Source organism: Mustela nivalis (genome assembly GCF_964662115.1).
Source record: "Mustela nivalis genome assembly, chromosome: 13".
In the NCBI taxonomy this organism is placed as follows: Eukaryota; Metazoa; Chordata; class Mammalia; order Carnivora; family Mustelidae; genus Mustela; species Mustela nivalis.
In genome coordinates, this window is record NC_139032.1 from 46,690,076 (window position 1) to 46,708,857 (window position 18,782).

At 42.2% G+C, this 18,782-nt stretch overlaps 1 long non-coding RNA gene and 2 pseudogenes across 3 annotated transcripts in view; 2 read left to right on the plus strand and 1 right to left on the minus strand.

The window, feature by feature from the left end:
• The window catches only part of LOC309846494, a 69,263-nt gene that overhangs the window by 23,851 nt on the left and 26,630 nt on the right, over window positions 1-18,782 (minus strand). The window lies entirely within an intron of this gene.
• Window positions 472-1,451, plus strand: LOC309846488 (interferon alpha-1/2 pseudogene; annotated as a pseudogene). The gene has a single exon. The product of its transcript is annotated as an interferon alpha-1/2 pseudogene (transcript).
• On the plus strand, window positions 6,600-7,526 carry LOC309846476 (interferon alpha-1/2 pseudogene; annotated as a pseudogene). Its single transcript has one exon. The product of its transcript is annotated as an interferon alpha-1/2 pseudogene (transcript).

An 18,782-nucleotide genomic window follows, 5' to 3' on the forward strand; every position in this document is an offset into this window, starting at 1 on the left:
AGCGAGATCATAAGTAGGCAGAGAGGCAGGCAGAGAGAGAAGAGGAGGAAGCAGGCTCCCTGCCGAGCAGAGAGTCGGATGTGGGACTCGATCCCAGGACTCTGAGATCATGAACGGAGCCGAAGGCAGAGACTTAACCCACTGAGCCACCCAGGCGCTTTTTTTTTTTTTTTTGTCAACCTTTTTTTTAAATTAAAGCACAGACAAAAATACGCTATATAACGATATATACTGTGTCTCCCTGCTATTGAGTTTTCTTCAAAGTTGCAATTAAAAAAAACATCCAAAATGATTCTGGAGGCAAGGATAATACTTAAAGAAAATAATACATGGTTGAGAAACCCATGCTCCAACCCAAGTAGAAAGTGTAAAAAGGAAAGCAAAAAAAGAACTAGAAAATAAGGGAAACGTACAGAATTGAAAACTCCTATGTCCCCTACTTAATCCTTACACAAAAGAGAAGATGTTCAGAGGAGCTAGAGCCACGGGTCCCAGACGTGCCCACCCCAGCCAGGACAACAGCATCGGTAGGATCCCCGATGGCCCTGCCCTGCTCCTTCTTGGTGGCCCTGGTGGTGCTCAGCTTCCACTCCCTCGGCTCTCTGGAATGTGACCTGCCTCAGGACCACGGCCTGCTGCACTGGAGGGCCCTGATGCTCCTGCGACAAATGAGGAGAATGACTGCTAGCTCCTGTGACAACTACACAAACCACTTTGGCTTCCCCCAGGAGGTGTTTACCGGCAAGGCGCTACAGAAGGCTCACACCCTCTCTGTCATCCATGTGACGAACCAGAAGACCTTCCACCTCTTCTGCACAGAGGCCTCACCTGCTCCTTGGAACATGACCCTCCTGGAGGAATTGTGCTCGGGACTTTCTGAGCACATGGGCCTCCTGAAAGCCTGTCCCCTGCAGGAGGCAGGGGTGGGAGAGCTGCCCCTGGTGAATGGGGACTCCATCCTGAGGAACTACTTCCAGAGAATCTCCCTCTATCTGCAAGAGAAACAATACAGCCCTTGTGCCTGGGAGATGGTCCGAGCAGAGATCATGAAACCCTTGTATGCATCATCTGCTTTGCAAAGGAGACTAATGAGTGGGAAGTGACACCCATTTCAACATCGAAATGGTTCTCTCTGAATAATAACATCACACTCCCATTGTCCTGTAGTGTCAAGGACTCTCATTTCTACTGTCATCATGACATGAACTGAATCACTTTGTCACATATGTTCAGGAGTATTAGACAACATGAAGTCAACGTTACAAACACCTGTCGCCTTCAGATGACCATGCTGATCTGCCTATTTAACTATTTATTTATTTATTTCACATTTAAGTTATTTTTTATTGTATTATATTAGTTGTATCTTCCCTTTGTGGTTAAGAGAATTGTATATGTTTTATGTGTATTAAATTCTTTATTTTCTTATCATTAAATGTTTCTATAGAAAACTTCTTGCGTTTGTTTCTAATTGAAGCAGGAAACTAGTCTGATTACAACCTGATGAAAGAATGGACTGTACCACTCTCTCCGTCATTACTTTGTTTTCACATTAGACGTGATCGCATCGACTTCCCGGAAGTCACTTTGCATGCTGTCGTCACGGGAAAGGCAGACTTCCCAAACCAATGCTGTGTTTGTGTCTTGGATTTTGTATAAAAACTAACCTTGGGACAAGAATTGTAGTGAAGTAATATCAGTTATGTTAAAGGGAAGAGTGAGAAGAAGGGAAAACATGAATTTTGTAAGTAGAAAAGGAAGCAGACATGTCAGGATATAAAATGAAAAGCACCAGATACATTCTACATCACACGGTAGACACCCAAGTGCGAATATTCTTTAGCAAATGGATCGTTCAGGGTCACCCGAGTGGCTCAGTAGATTAAGTGTCTGCCTTAGGCTCAGGTCAGGATGACGGGGTCCCGGATCAAGCCCTGCCTCAAACTCCGTGTTCAGCTGGGAGTCTGCTTCTCCCTCTAACACTGTCCCTGATTGTGTTCACTGTCTCTCTCTCTCTCTGTGTCATATAAATAAATAAAATCTTTAAACAAAACAAAATAAACAAATCAAAAGAACCAACATGGATCGTTGATCCTGCCATTCACAAGCCATTCCGTTCACAGAAAGCCCAGGGAGGGAAGCGGTTGCCTGGGAAAAGAGCGTAGAATGAGAAATGGTGTCTCAAGCCTCCCCTGGTTAAGGGAGAAAAGAGCCACACTGCAAACAAAGGTGGAATGTCCCTCAGGCAGTAGTATAAGAGCAAATTTTAGATAAGAATCTATTTCAAAGCCAAGAAAGGCTTCAAGGAATTGTGTCATAGCAAAGGGTGCATGGAAAGGGTCCATGAAGCTGGGAAGTAGAAGGGTTGTGACCACGGGGACCACCTGTTTTGACTGAATTACTCACCAGGAAACCATACTGGTGACAGAGGAAAGGTGAGGAACAGAACAGAAGCTAGTGACTATAGATAGAGTGTACATCTGAGAGATTTATGTTCTTTGGGCTAATTAAACTTCCATGAAAAAATGAAAAAGTAATTGAAATGGGTGATGCCTTCTAATGTTCTAAGCCATGTATAGCATATCTAAAGAAAAGCAAACAAAAATGAAAAGGCATGAAAAGTGTATCGGAACATTCTGCAAATGAAAACACGCTCTCCTATTGAAGACTCATGAATAGAAAGAACTGAAGATGAATGAGGGGACAGGGCACCGCCCACTGTTCCCCCAGGCCATCAGAAGCCCTCAGGTGCAGCACCCATCCGCTCCGTGGGGATCCTACTCGTTCCCCCGGCAGCATCTCAGCTCTGGGCTGTGAGCTGCCTCCTGGCCCCGGGCAGCTGTGAGCTGCCTCCTGGCCCCGGGCAGCTTCACAGGGGGACCCACTGCTTCTGAACAGAGGAGTAGCATCAGTCCCTTCTCTGGAACCAGGGACACCTCCACTGCGACAAGGTGGGTGGTTCCCAAATCCAGGAGGTCCATGCCAAGTCTGTCCTCCACGAGATGCTGCTGCTGAGCTTCACACTCTTCCTCACCTGAACCCATCCCTGCTGGGGCAGCCAGAACACTGGGGCAGCAGGTACCTGTGTGGTACCTGCGATGGGAGTGGGGGAACCTCTCCTGGGCTTGAGGGCCCTGCCATGGCCTTGAAGATGTGCTACCAGAAAATCCATCTCCATCTGAGACAGAAGAAACAGAGTGACTACCTTGGAAGGAGTCTGGGTCAAAATCAGGTGACCCAACTCTTCTTCTTCAAATGAGGACATAAGGAAAGGGAAATGATAAAAAGGAAGAGAGCAGGAAAGGGACCTGGAAATTATATTCTTGACCTACAACACTAAGCCACATCGCCATGAGTTCCATCTTTCTAAATCCTCCTCTTTCTGCTTCAGCCATACAATGTGTTGAGTTAACTTACTCAGCATTGTGGGTAAAATGTCTCCTTGGCAGGACTGTCCCTAAGGGCCTCCGTCGGCAGGACAGAGCTAGCTCAAGTTGTTCACGTGTTCACATATTGCAGGATCATCTGGTTTCTGGATCAACACAGAACCTGTTGGAACGTTGTTCCTGATGTCACAGCTGCAGCAACAAGAACAAACCAACAACCCCCAAATGCAACAAGACAGAAAACAGCAACTCTTCTTAGATCCACTCACCGCTGAGGTCCCAGGGCCATTCTCATCTGCAATACCAGGAGAAGAAGGAACTCTCAGACAATCACACTGGCCAGGAGAAGGCCCTGGTAGGAACTCGAACTATTACAGAAGCCTGGCTCAAGGCTCTGTGTGCTTCCACTGGACAGCTATAATGTCCAGGCCTCCCTAGTTGGTGGAGCCCACAGTTTTTTTGAGTTGAACCTTCAGAATCTCCACTAGTCACCCTCTGTGAAGAGTAGAGGGACATCTGCTGGCTTTGCCAGCAGAGGGAGGGGGAAAGCAATCACTCTAGAATAGTCTGAGGCTACCTTCACAGTGCTAGAGGCCAAAGGGATCTGTGACCAGGAGACTGTAGGAGGAAAGTCGGAAGAGGGGACAGCAGACTCCCCACTGGAGATGCAGAGGTGAGTCTGGACTCTCCAACAATGCATGTCCTGGAGACATTAAATCGCAATGTGTCTTCCATATTTAGAAATTGAGGCACAGTGCTGAAACTCCTTCCATCTGACATGAGAGTGGAATGAAAAGATGCCCTAAAGCTTCAGAGAATTTTTGACATTTAAGGCTGAGGAGTAGAAGGGGAGCCTGTCAAGGGCACAGCGATGGGGCAGCCAGAGCAGGTGGGACGCCACCAGGGAAGAATGATCTCCAGGAAGCGTGGCAGAAGGGAAGATTCAGAATTTCCCAAGAGGAACCTCAGGCAGGAATTTATCCCATGGGCTACAGGACTGTGCTCTGCATCTGGAATTCTGCTTCCATCTCCTTGTCTGATCATGAGAACCTCACTGGAGCTCTCTGCAGCTCAGTTTCCCCAGATGTAAAGTGAGGTGGAAATATTCCTAGAGCCGTTGTGATTATGAAGTGGCACATTTCAAAGCATCTGGTATCTACCACTGAGTGAGAGTTTAACATATGGGGATTATATTCTTGTTTTCCCCCAAAAAAGTGATATTCTCTTAGCCTTTTACCTATGACTCACTGCAAAGGGCTGATCCTCCAAAATAACGTTGTGAATAAAAAATACCCCTTTGCAACAGGTGTCCTATCCACTGAATGAAATTAGTTACCCAGTAATGTAATACGTTTACATATACACTGTGCCTATGTCCGCATACTCCATATGTTCTGGTACAGCACATGTCCCCTTCCTCCACGCCCTCCGAGATCCCATCCTTTCACTCTCCAATCACAGAGTTTCCCTCTCCCCCAGTGGAGAATCCTCCTGTGAGATCCCCTCCCCCCTCCCTCCTCAGGAGCCTCTCCTGCCCATTCACACAGCTGCTTCCTTTTTCTTTGTGGTTTCTGTCTGGCCCTTTTACTTCCAATTACAAAGCCACAAAGAAGAACACAAGTTGTGTGAAATTTCCAGGTTTTTTTGAAACTCTCCTAGCAGAAGTCTTGTTGTTTTTTTTCTCCTGGTGACTATTGTTGACCTGAGGGAATGTCCCCACTGCAGTGATGTCACAGGGGCAGGAGTAGAGAGGAGCTAGGAGCAGGAGGCTGCTGTTCTGTGGCCTGTCACGGTCTTTACAGGGGAGGCTGCCAGCGAGGGGGCAGGGTGGGCTAGACAGTGACCAGGTGTGCACACGGGCTCCTGTTGTATGTAGAAGTCTGTCCCCCGGTGGGAGATTTTCCTCCAGAGCAAGCAAAGAAACATAAGCAAACACAAACAAAAACTTTCCTCGAATGAACGGACTCTGCTTGTGTTATAGCCGTGAACTTCAACAAAAATACCCCCTCCCTTTTTTTTTTTAAAGGAGCAGATAGGCTCCTAGTAAAAGTGGGCAGAAAGTCCTGAGTTATTCCCCATCTGCCTTGCTCTGGAGCTTCAAGGTCTCTCCCGCATTTCAGCATCCCCCCACCAGAGGGAACACTAGTCCAGTTGCTTCCCACAATGTAACAAGTAGTTCTAGGGTTGGGAACAAGGCTTCAGCATGCCATGGGTTGTCTTGTGGATGTTGCTGGTGTTTAAACTTGTTTTGATGTGGGCTTTTAAAATGAAATACAAATAGATTCTACATAATCAATTAATTATTCAAAACTTATTCATTGCATAAAGAATTCTATCTGGTATAAATAGAAAAATATTTTGAGAATAACTTGATGAATTATTCTCAAAATATTTCTCAATAATTCTCAAAGAATTATTATTATATTAATATAATTATATTATATATTAATATTATATATTATATATAATTATATTATTATATTATTATAATATTAATATATTATATAGTATATATTATTATATTATATATTATATAATTATATTAATTATATTATTATATTAATTATTTCTCAAAATAATTCTCAATATTATGAGAATAACTTGATGAGTATCTAGCGCAAGAGAAGTTAATTGAGGCCATACTAAAATACAGTACACAAAAAACAAACATCCAATAATTGAATAATTCATTGGCTTTTAGCAATTTGGAATGATTATCAATATCTATGGATACTGATATTATTATGTCTTTCTACAAATTCTTAATTAGCATTGTACTTTTATATTTCCATTTAAGTAAGAAAAAATTTAGAGGTCATTCATCATAATTAGATATCCAGGAAAGAATTAGTAGCTTAAACTATAGCTCTCAGTTGAAATTTTTGTCCATCTTAACACTGAATTAAATAAACAGAGTAAAATGAACACTTTCTTTTCTAATCTATTAAGCAGAGCTATAAATACATAACTATATAGACTGTAGATCCATGTTACCAAGTTTTGTTGGAAGATTCAAATACATAAATATTCAAAAGACTGTGACAGGATGCAGCAATAGGAAAAAGAAACGGTTGAGAAACCCACGCTCTACAACCCAGGAGAAAGTGTAGAAAGGAAAGCAAAAAGAGAAGTAGAAAGGAAGGGAAACATTCAGAAATCGAAAACTCCTGTGTCCCCTACTTAAACCACACGCACAAGACAAGATGTTCAGAGAAGCTAGAGCCACGGTTCCCCAACTTGCCCACCCCAGCCAGGCCAAGAGCATCTGCAGGATACCCCATGGCCCTGACCTGCTCCTTCTTGGTGGCCCTGGTGGTGCTCAGCTGCCACTCCCTCGGCTCTCTGGGATGTGACCTGCCTCAGGACCACGGCCTGCTGCACTGGAGGGCCTTGATGCTCCTGCGACAAATGAGGAGACTGTCTGCTAGCTCCTGTGACAACTACACAAATGACTTTGGCTTCCCCCAGGAGGTGTTTGACGGCAAGCATCTGCAGAAGGCTCAAGCCCTCTTTGTCATCCATGTGATGAACCAGAAGACCTTCCACCTCTTCTGCACAGAGGCCTCACCTGCTCCCTGGAACACGACCCTTCTGGAGGAATTGTGCTCGGGACTTTCTGAGCAGCTGGGCCACCTGGAAGCCTGTCCCCTACTGGAGGCAGGGGTGGGAGAGCTGCCCCTGGTGAATGGGGACTCCATCCTGAGGAACTACTTCCAGAGAATCTCCCTCTATCTGCAAGAGAAGCAATACAGCCCTTGTGCCTGGGAGATGGTCCGAGCAGAGATCATGAAACCATTGTATGCATCAACAGCCTTGCGAAAGGAATTAAGGAGCAAGAAGTGAGACCTGTTTCAACATTGAAGTGATTTGCACTAACTAATAATGTCACTCTTTTCGGAGTTCTGCCATGTCAGAGTGTCTCATTTCTGCTGTCGCGAAGACACAAACACAGTCAGTTTGTCAAGTGTTTTCAGAATATGTCAAGTGTACAAGCAGTAGTCGCTTACAGATGACCTTGCTCATGTCTATTTATCTATTTAAATATTTATTTATATAGATATATGTAAGATTCAATTTTTTTCATATTCTATGATGTGTACCTTTACATTGCAGGATATAATAAACTTTTATCTTTTATTGAATGTTACTACTGGCATTCTTTTAAAAGAGTAACACTATGGGTGCCTGAATGGCTCAGTGGGTTACACCTCTGCATTTGGCTCAGGTCATGATCTCAGGGTCCTGGGATCAAGCCCTGTGTCCAGATCTCTGCTCAGCAGGAAGATTGCTTCACCCTCTCTCTGCCTACTTGTGATCTCTCTCTCTATGTCAAATAAATAAAATCTTAAAAAAATAAGTCTAAATGTGCAGCTTCACTGAAGAATAGATGGCAGAATTCATTTACCCCTGATATTATTTTAACATCAGAAGTAACAACAGACTTCCTCTAAGATAAATTGCACGTTTCCCTTAGGCTATAGGACATAAACCCAGATCCTGATGTCTGTATCTTTGGTTGCTATAGGGATGGAATCTAAAAACAATTCTCTTACCTAGTGTTCTAATGAAGAAAGAAAGGGCGTGACTTCTCTCACCTGCTGCTAGAACACAGACAGTGAAGCACACAGGAAGTGCACACAGAAAAGCCGTGGTCCCCTCGACAGGTCACTGGCAGACAGAGAGGCACATATGTCCAGTGTTGGGGGGAGGTGAGCTCTCATTTGACAAGAAACACCATGGCTGAAGTCCATATCTAGCAGGCAAGCCAGAAACAGAGGTGGTCATGCAGGGAGAAGGTGTCATGTGAGAAACAGACATAAACTTGATTCTGAGGCTCTTCAACCATTGAAGGGAAGGGAGAGAAGAGCCACAAAGGAGACGGTGGACTCTTGGCCATACAGCACAGGGTAAGAGAGGATGCTGGTGAGTGTCTTTTAGCAAGTAAATGCGCTTCGAAGACCATCAGCGGATTCCTGGAAGATGTGGATTGAAAATGCCTGTGATGTCAGAAACACAGATGCCTTTGCTGACCTTCCCGAGAGTCTGTTTGGTGGAATGCATAAGCAGAGACCACGCTGGAGTGGGTGGGAGCATGAATAAGAGAAGTCAGTGCATCTGACTTGGAGAAGAATATAGCATGTAATCTGGGAACAATGTGGGTTAGTTCTTCTGTGCATAGTTTGTCCTGTTATGCCATTTTTTTTTCCCTGAGTGATTTTATGGAATTGATGTTCTCTCAAATCATGTTAATGTGTTAAATATTGCATTTATTTTGAACCATAACTTAATTACTGATAATGTTATCCTGTCTTGGTTATTATAACCTTGTATAGGTTAGGAATAGATAACTCATTCAATCCTTCATCAAATTGTCTATTGCTACTGATAAAATAATGCTTCCTGGCATTATTGGTTTTATTCATTAAGCTACTTAACTTTCATTATTGTGACACTAGTTTACTACAGCAGCTATATACTGCATTTCTTTTTCTAGGGGAGTTTGCTATGATAAGAATTCTTTTATGTTACTTGCCAGGAATTCTCCCTAATTTTACGGGTATCACAAACTTCCATGAATTCCGAAATAACAAAATTATCATGGACAGAAAGACTGACAGGCTTTTTTCACACTTTGAGTGGGTAACTGGGTCAAGAAATCTCTAAATATTTAAGGCGAAGAGAAAATTGGTTACCATCAGCTGAAAATACGAATCATGGAAGGAATCATGGAAATCCATGGAGTAAGAGCGAGTTGTGTATATTTCAGGAGTAAAACCTGATTTAATAATTATAACAGAATATCGTGAATATTAACTCAACTTTAAATGCAACTAAGATCACATGTTCCCTAGAGTAACTCATTTGGGAAACAAAGGAAAAGGAAAGTTACATTTCCTTTCTACCTACAGCCCGTGGACACTCCAGACATGTAGAGCGACATTCCTCTAGGAACTCAGCTGACTCCATGATAAAACTTTGCTAAGGGCAAAAGGCAATCTTAGCCCAACCCCCAGCATTCTGTAAGTCTATTTTAAGAGATAAAAATTCCTTTGGAAACTTCCTTTATCTCCAGCCCCCAAGATACACTTTGGAAATCATCCCCCTAACCATATGACCCCCCAATAAACATATGAATGGTTTCATGATGAAGGTTTTATAGACAGTAATAAATGATCTTTTCCCAACAACAGCCAGGACCCCTCAAGGTCCTGGAAGCCTTGTTTCCAATATTCCTTAGAGACTTATGCTATCCATAACCTCCTCCCAACTTGAAAGTATATAATCAGCCACTCCTCATGACCCCAGTGCAGCTCTCTCTGCTCATGGGTCCTGTCCCCTTGTTTTAATAAAACCACTTTTTTGCACCAAAGGTATCTCAAGAATTCTCTCTTGGCCATCGGCTTTGAATCCCAACATCTTTGCTATATCAAAACCACTTAAAATATGGTAGGTGTTCTCTTAATTTTTCTTCAGACAGCTATCTATGAGAATATTGTTTGTCTCTTTCTACAAAATTCTTGGGACTTGGTGTCTTACACTTCAGAAACTAGCTTCCAAAGGAGGCAACCTCTAAAATCAGAATTCTGTCGTGGATTCTAGAGAAACCCAACCAATTCATTCCCCATTGCCAAGAAGGGTTTTATTTATCACCAGTGATGAGATGGTGGCTTCTAGGAACATCTGAGAGTGGAGAATAAATATCTAGGTGGAAGTGCAGAAGAACATGCTATTTCCTTAACCTTCTGGCACCCACCCTGCCCTCCCCACCTCATTCCAGAACACATTCCCCTGTCCTAACAGTTACCTTCCTCTCCAAAGCAGAAGTCCCTAGATAACCCTTGGCATTTACACTTGTGACCTCTCAGTCTGTTCACACAACAGCTTTCTGTTCTGTTGTGGCCTCAGCTTAGAGGTTTCCTAAACAACAGCACAAGAAAGCAAGTAGAAGGCAAAAATGAAATGAAATCTCTAGGTTTTGCAGAGCCACCTGTTAGAGAGGCTTTGCTCAGATTTCCATCCAACGTGATGGAACAGCAGCTGTGGCTGAAAGGAAACAGGAAGCAGGATGAGGTTGAAGGGTGGCCTAGTGAAGCTCCTCTCCGGGAAGACAAGGGTGATGAACAAGATTGAAGGCCAGGCTTGGGATCTACGCAGAAATCAGATCTCTTCCTGAGCTACACACACACACACACACACACACACACACAAACAAGAACAAAAACAAAAATACGTGTTGAAATCCAGAGATTCTAATGCTGTCATTAACCTGTTTCCTTGTTCTCTGACAAAGAGTAAGTCTTGTCCTGAAAATCCCTAGAGCCACAGGTTGGATTCAATCCCAGTGTTATTGATTAAATACTGGAAAGTGTTGGAGAGCTGAGCAGCAGGGTCAGAGACAGGGGAGACAGGGGTGACAGGTGCGAGCATCCCTGCCAACTTTCCTTTCCCTAGTGCTTCTGGTCAACCTGCCAGGTGAGCTGGCGATGGAAGGGCTTGGTGATTGGGTGCCTACCGATGGGCTGCGAGAGATCACCCTGCAGTCCCAGCCACAAGCAGCTAAGGTTTGGCAGCTTCAGGAGCCAGAGTGCGTACTTGCCCTCCCACCACCCTCTCTGTCAGCTGATTTCTGTGTGTGGAGCTCAAGGCCCCCAGATGTCTAGTCCCGCACAGAAACATGCTAAATACAGGGAGCTCAGTGCGCACGTCTAACCTAAAACAATCACAGATGCTCATCTCTGCCAGTCTTTGGGCATACCTATTGATGTGGGGAACAAAGACAAAAAGGCAATGTAGATAAAATTAAATTTCCTATAAACTCCAGCCCATTGACAAACACTGCCCCCAGGAAACTCCCAAATGCCTTAATGTTGGTGTCTTGCTAGAGGGGAAAACAACCTTAAATTGACAATCCCAGGCTTCCAGGATTCTATGGGTCTTCCTTGGCATATGAACACCCTTTTGGAAACTTCCCTTTATCTTTACCACCCTCAACTGAGGTACATAGTCAGCTATTCCTTATAATCCCAGTGCAGCTCTTTCTGACCAAAGGTCCTGTCTCCATGTTTTTATAAAACCATTTTTTTTTTTTTTGCACCAAAGTTGTCTCAAGAATTCTTTTTTGGCTGTTGGCTCTGAACCTGAACCTTCCCTACATCACTACGTTTTGATTAACAAGGGCATAGGATGCTCATTTGCTCAAAAGACCCATGGCTGCCCATCTGGAAACATGAAGGTGTTAAAGGTCAGCAGCAGTGTGGGAACCTGCAAGGAGAATAGAAATGGGAAAGTGTCCACTGGATTAGCAACTTATCCTCAGGAGGTGGAACAGTAGGACAGTAGGGCAGCATCAAGTCGACTGTATCTCTGTGTCTTTCCCGAGACTGAGAAGGTTCAACTGGATGATGGGAGCACAGAGTTCTCCTAGGAAGATATGGTCCATAGCAGTGTCCCCATCATGGGTGACAGTGACACGACAGCAGCCTGCAGGGTTTTGGAAGGAGGAGGGTTACCCAGTGTCAGCTACAAACATCTATTTCAATTGGGAGAAAAATCTACTCTCTTGTGACTCTTTGAAATAGACTTTCTCGACCTTTACTTAGAACCTGTAGTCAGTTCATGGAACTAGAGAGTATTATGTTAAGCAAAATAAGTCAGAGAAGGAAAAATACCCTACGATTTCATTCACGCATGCATGGAATTTCAGAAACAAAACAGATGAACACATTTAAAAAAAAAATAGAGAGAAAGCTGTGACCTGGAAAGTAGAATTCTAACTATAGAGAACAAACTGAAGGAGACTGGAGGGTAGGTGGCCAGGAGGATCAGTTATGGGGATGAGGGTTACAGAGGGCACTTATAGTGATGAGCACTAGGTATTGTATGTGATGAATCATTAAGTTCTACAGAAATGAATCTTGTGCTGTATGTTAACTCATGTAAGAAAGATGTTGCGGTCCAGAGCCTAGAGCCAAGAGAGAATTCTTGAGATGTCTTCTGTGCAAAACCGTGGTTTTATTAAAGCATAGGGACAGGACCTGTGGACAGAATACACTGGGGTCATAAAGAGTGACAATTATATACTTTAGAGTGATGAAGGAGTTAGGGATACCACAAGCCTCCCAGCTATTGGAAACAAAGTTTCCAGGATGTGGAGGGGGCTATCTCTTGTTAGTAAAAGGTCATTTAGGTCAGTAGAAACTCAGTCATGAGACCCTTCAGATGTATATCGGTGAGTCATACACTTTGGGAATGATGGACAACATACATATTGGGGGGTGGAAATAAAAGAATTTGCCAAAGCCATTTTATCTGTTAAAATAGACTTATAGGATGCTGGGGGTTGAGCTAAGATTGCCTTTTTCCCTTATCAAAGTATTAACAGGAAGGCAGCTGAGTCCCTAGAAGAATGTCACTTGGCCTGTTTGGAGGACTTGTCAATGGGCCACAGGTAGTAAGGAAATTTCATTTTTCTTTTGCCTTTGTTTCCCACATCATAGACTAACTGGAATTTAAATAAAAACTTGAAAAAAAAAAAGAAAAGAGACACATCCTGTGAAAAAGACCAAAGAACTTCAATTCAGCTCAGTTGACTTAAACCACACCCTTAGTTGTCTTACTACAACAGACAACAACCCTGTGGCATCTGAAGCGGAATCTGGAATCCTTGATCCCTCACCTTCCCCTCCTGACTGATTTCATGCTATGGGGCCTCTCCTGCTTCTTAATCATCTGTCCATATCTAGCCTCCTTTTAACAGGTGCTTCCAGACAATCCATTATCTCACAATTCCTTAATGTTTGACCCTGGATCTTTGGTACCACAAGAATAATTCATCCCTCTGGTTTCTATTTCTCTCTAAACAGCTGCATAAATAAGCATAATCCAAATGGAGATATGGACAGGATTGATTGAAGGATTTCAATGATCTCAGAATAGTTGGCTTATAATCGACTTTGGTGTTACCATCATAAAACATCATCATCTTTGTTCTTATTCAGGTGAAGACTAGAATCTTTTAGGATTGTCTGATTCCCTTTGTTTTAATATTGGATTTCTCAAGGCCATCTTTTCCTGGCTGAGTGGATTTCTAGACTACATGGAGCACTCACAGGATCCTCTTCCTTCCAGAGAGGGTGAGCAGCTGGGGTCCTGGTCGCCAGTCTCTTGTGAGCTGGTTGGTGCGACTCCTCTCATCTCTCCTCAGAACTGAGCACATGTGGATTGAACAAAAGAAAAATCAGGTGGCTGGTCTTGCAAAGCTGAGAGCTGCATGGGGACCCAGGAGTTGGCCTTGTGTGAGCCTCTGGCTGAGGTGGCCACATTCCTGACTTGTGCTAACTCAGTACAGCCTTCACTCTCACCCTCTGTCAGAGCTGCTCATCCCCAGTGCTGCTGCTCTGAATTTTGTTAACTTATGCTCTGTCGTTTAAAAAAATTAATACATAATGTTTTATTTGTTTCAGGGTACAGGTCTGTGATTCATCAGTCCTATACAACACCCAGCACTCACTACAACACATCCCTTCCCCAATGTCCATCACCTTGTCACTCCATTCTCCCCCCTCCCGTCCCCCCAGCAACTCTCAGTTTTTTTCCCTAAGACTAAGAGTCTCTTATGATTTCTCTCCCTCTCTGGTTTTGTCTTCTTTCAATTTTTTTCTATCTTCCCCTATGATCTGCTTCCTTGTTTCTTAAATTCTGCATATCAGTGAGATCATATGATAACCGCCTTTCTCTGATTGACTTATTTAGGTTAGCTTAATACCCTCTACTTCCACCCATTTCCTTGCCAATGGCATGATTTCATTTTTTGATAGCTGCATAATGTTCATACACACACACACACACAACGCACACACATATATATCATATCTTCTTTATCCATTCATTTTCAATGGACATCTGGGCTCTTTCCATAGTCTGGCTGTTGCAGACATTGCTGTTATAAACATTCGGGTGCATGTGCCCTTTCGGATAACTACATTTGTATCTTTAGGGTAAATACTTAGTAGTGCAATTGCTGGGTCATAGGGTAGCTCTATTTTCAACTGTTTCAGGAACCTCCACGCTGTTTTCCAGAGTGGCTGCACCAGCTTGCATTCCCACCAACAGGGTAGGAGGGTTCCCCTTTCTCTGCATCCTCACCAACACCTGTTGTTTACTGACTTGTTAATTTTAGCCATTCTGACTGGTGTGAGGTGGTATCTCACTGTACCTTTGATTTGTATTTCCCTGACACCAAGTGATGTTGAGCATTTTTTTCATGTGTCTATTGCCCATTTGGATGTTTTCCTGGCATAAATGTCTGTTCATGTCTTCTGCCCATTTCTTGACTGGGTTATTTATTCTTTAGGTGTTGAGTGTGATAAGTTTTTTATAGATTTTGGATACTAACCCTTTATCTGATATGTCATTTGGAAATATCTTTTCCCATTCTGTCACTTATCTTTTGGTTTAGTTGACTGTTTCTTTTGCTGGGCAAAACCTTTTTATCTTGATGAAGGCCAAAGAGTTCATTTTTGCCCTTGCTTCCCTTGCCTTTGGCAATTTTCCGTTGCTTTTTTTTTTTTTTTAAGTTTTATTTATTTGACACAAAGAGATAGAGTACTGGTAGGCAGAGCAACAGGCAGAGGGAGAGGGAGAAGCAGGCTGTCTGCTGAGCAGGGAGCCCGATGTGGGCCTCTATGTGGGGCTTGATGTGGGGCTCAATCCCAGGATCTGGAATTATGATCAGAGCTGAACCCATTTGCCTTTGGCAATGTTTCTAGGAAGAAGTTGCTGCAGCTGAGGTTGAAGAGGTTGCTGCCTGTGTTCTCCTCAAGGGTTTTGATGATTCCCGTCTCACATTGAGGTCTTACATCCATTTTGAGTCTATTTTTGTGTGTGATGTAAGGAAATGGTCCATTTTCACTCTTCTGCTTGTGTCTGCCCATATTTCCAACACCATTTGTTGAAGAGAGTCTTTTTTCCATTGGATATTCTTTGCTCTTTGTTGAAGATTAGTTGACCATACAGGTAAGGGCCCCATTTCTGAGTGCTCTATTCCATTCCATTGATCTATATGTCTGTTTTTGTGCCAGGACCGTACTGTATTGGTGTTTACTGCCTGTAATAGAGCTTGAAGTCCAGAATTGTGATGCTACCAGCTTTGTTTTTTTGTTTTTTATTTTTTCCCCCAACATTCCTCAGGCTACCTGGGGTATTTCCTGGTTCCATACAAATTTTAGGATTATTTGTCCTGGTTCTGTGAAAAAGGTTGATGGAATTTTGATAGGGTTTGCTTGGAATGTGTAAATTGCTCTAGGTAGCATAGACATTTTCACAATATTTTTTTCTTTCCATCTATGAACATGGAATGTTTTTCCATTTCTCTGTGTCTTCCTCAATTTCTTTCATGAGTGTTCTATAGTTTCTGCACAAAGATTCTTTGCCTCTTTGGTTAAATTTATTCCCAGGTATCTTATGATTTTGGGTGCAATGTAGATGGGATCAATTCTGTAATTTCTCTTTCTTTTTTCTCATTTTTATTGTATGGAAATGCAACTGATTTCCATGCATTGATTTTATATCCTGCCATTTTATTGAATTCCTGTATGAATTCCACAAATTTTGGGGTGGAGTCTTTTGGTTTTTCCACATACAGTATCACATCATCTACAAACAGTGAGAGTTTGACTTCTATGCTAATTTGGGTGCCTTTTTCTTTCCTGTCTATTTGCTGAGGCTTGGACTTCTAGTACTATGTTGGAACAGCAATGGTGATAATGGACATCCCTGACATGTTCCTGGCCTTAGGAGAAAATTCTCATTTTTTTCTCCATTAAGAAGACATTCACTGTGGTTTTCCCATCAATGGCTTTTATGATATTGAAGTATGTATACTCTGTCCCTCAACTGTGAAGAGTTTTGATCAAGAAAGGATGCTGTACCTTGTCAAATGCTTTTTCAGCATCTATTCAGAGTATCATATAATTCTGGCTCTTCCTTTTATTAATGTAGTGCATCACATTTGTTGATCTGTGGATGTTGAACCAACCTTGCAGACCAGGAATAAATCCTACTTGGTCGTGGTGAAGCATCCTTTTAATATACTGTTGGATCCTATTGGCTTGTATTTTGGTGAGAATTTTTGTATCCATGTTCATCAGGGATATTGGTCTCTAATTCTTCGTTTTGGTGGGTTCTTCATCTGGTTTTGAGATCAAGGTAATGCTGGCCTCATAAAATGAGTTTGGAGGTTTTTCTTCCATTTTGATTTTTGGAAACAGCTTCTGAAGAATAGGTAGCAATCCTTCTTTAAATGTTTGGAAGAATTCCCCTTGGAAACTATCTGGCCCTGGGCTCTTGCTTTTTGGGAGATTTTTTGATGACTGTTTCAATTTCCTTGTTAGTGATGGGTCTGTTCTATTTCTTCCTGGTTCAGTTGTGGTAGTGTATATGTCTCTAGTAATGCATCCATTTCTTCCAGATTGTTTAATTTGTTGCCATATAGTTAGTTGCTCCTAAAATGTTCTTATAATTGTTCGTATTTCCTTGGTGTTGGTTATGATCTCTCCTCTTTCATTCATGATTTTATTAATTTGGGTTCTTTCTCTTTTTGATAAGTCTGGCCAAGGGTATATCAATCTTATTAATTCTTTAAAGGATTAGCTCCTAGTTTTGTTGACCTGTTCTACTGTTCCTTTGGTTTCTACTTCACTGATTTCTGCTTTAATGTTTATTATTTCTCTTCTCTTGTTGGGTTTAAGCTCTATTTGCTGTTCTTCCCCCTGCTCCTTTAGGTATAGGGCTGGTTGTGTATTTGAGACCTTTCTTGTTTCTAGAGAAAGGCTTGTATTGCTTTATACTTCTCTCTTAGGACTGCCTTTGCTGCATCCCAAAGATTTTGAACAGTTATGTTTTCATTTCCATTTGTTTCTATATATTGTTTATTCTTCTTTAATTTCCTGGTTGACTCATTCATTCTTTAGTAGGATGCTCTTTAGCCTCCATGTGTTTGAGTTCTTTCCACCTTTCCTCTCATGGTTGAGTTCCAGTTTCAAAGCATTGCGGTGTGAAAATATGCAGGGAATGATCTCAGTCTTTTGGTACTTGTTGAGACCCCATCTGTGACCCAGGATATGATCTATTTTGGAGAATGTTCCATGTGCACTAGAGAAGAATGTGTATTCTGTTGTTTGTGGATGGAATGTTCTGAATATATCTGTGAAGTCTATCTGGTCCAACATATCATTTACAGCCCTTATTTTCTTGTTGATCTTTTCTTAGATAATCTGTCCACTTCTGTGAGGGGGTGTTAAAATCCCCTGCTATTATTGTATTAGTGTTGATGTGTTTCTTTGATTTTATTATTAATTGGCATATATAATTAGCTACTCCCATGTTAGGGGCATAAATATTTACAATTGTTAGATTTTGTTGGACTGATCCTTTAAGTCTGATATAGTGTCCATCATCATCTCTTATTATAGTCTTTGATTTAAAATCTAATTTTCTGATATGAGGACTGCCACCCAGCATTCTTTTGATGTCCGTTTACATAATAAATGGTATTCCACCCCCTCAATTTCAATTTGGAGGTGTCTGGGTCTAAAATGAGTCTCTTGCAGACAGCATATCAATGGGTCTTGCCTTTTTGTCCAATCTAATACCCTGTGTATTTTGATTGGGGCATTTAGCCCATTTACATTCAGGGTAATTATTGAAAGATACAGATTTAGTGCCATTGTACTGCATTAAGTTGACTATTACTGTCTATTGTCTCTGTTCCTTTCTGGTCTATGTTACTTTTGGGCTCTCTCTTTGCTTTGAGGACTGCTTTCAATATTTCGTGTAAGGTTGGTTTGGTGTTTGCAAATTCTTTTAGTTTCTGCTTTCCTGGAAGCTTTGTATCACTCTGCTTTTCAATGACAGCTTAACTGGATATTGTATTCTTGGCTGTATATTTTTCTTGTTTAATATCTTAAATATATCATGCTGGTCCTTTCTGCCCTCCAGGTTTCTGTGGATAGGGGTCTGCTGCCAATCTATTGTTTCTACTGTGGTAGTTTACAGACCTCTTGTAGTGAGCTGCTTTCTGGGTTTTCTCTTGATCTCTGAGATTTGTAAGTCTTATTAATAGATGTTGGGGGTGCTGACCTATTTTTATTGATTTTGAGAGGGTTTCTCTGTGCCTTCTGACTTTTGATGCCTGTTTCCTTCCCCAAATTAGGGAAGTTTTCTACTATAATTTAATCCAATAACCTTCTGCCCCCCCTTTTTTCTTTTCTGGGATCCCAATTTTTCTAATATTTTTCACTTTATGGCATCACTTAGCTCTTAAATTCTCCACCAGACTTTCGTGATCTGCGCCCCACCCTGTGATCCAGTAGTTTTTTATCTCTTTTTTTCTCAGCT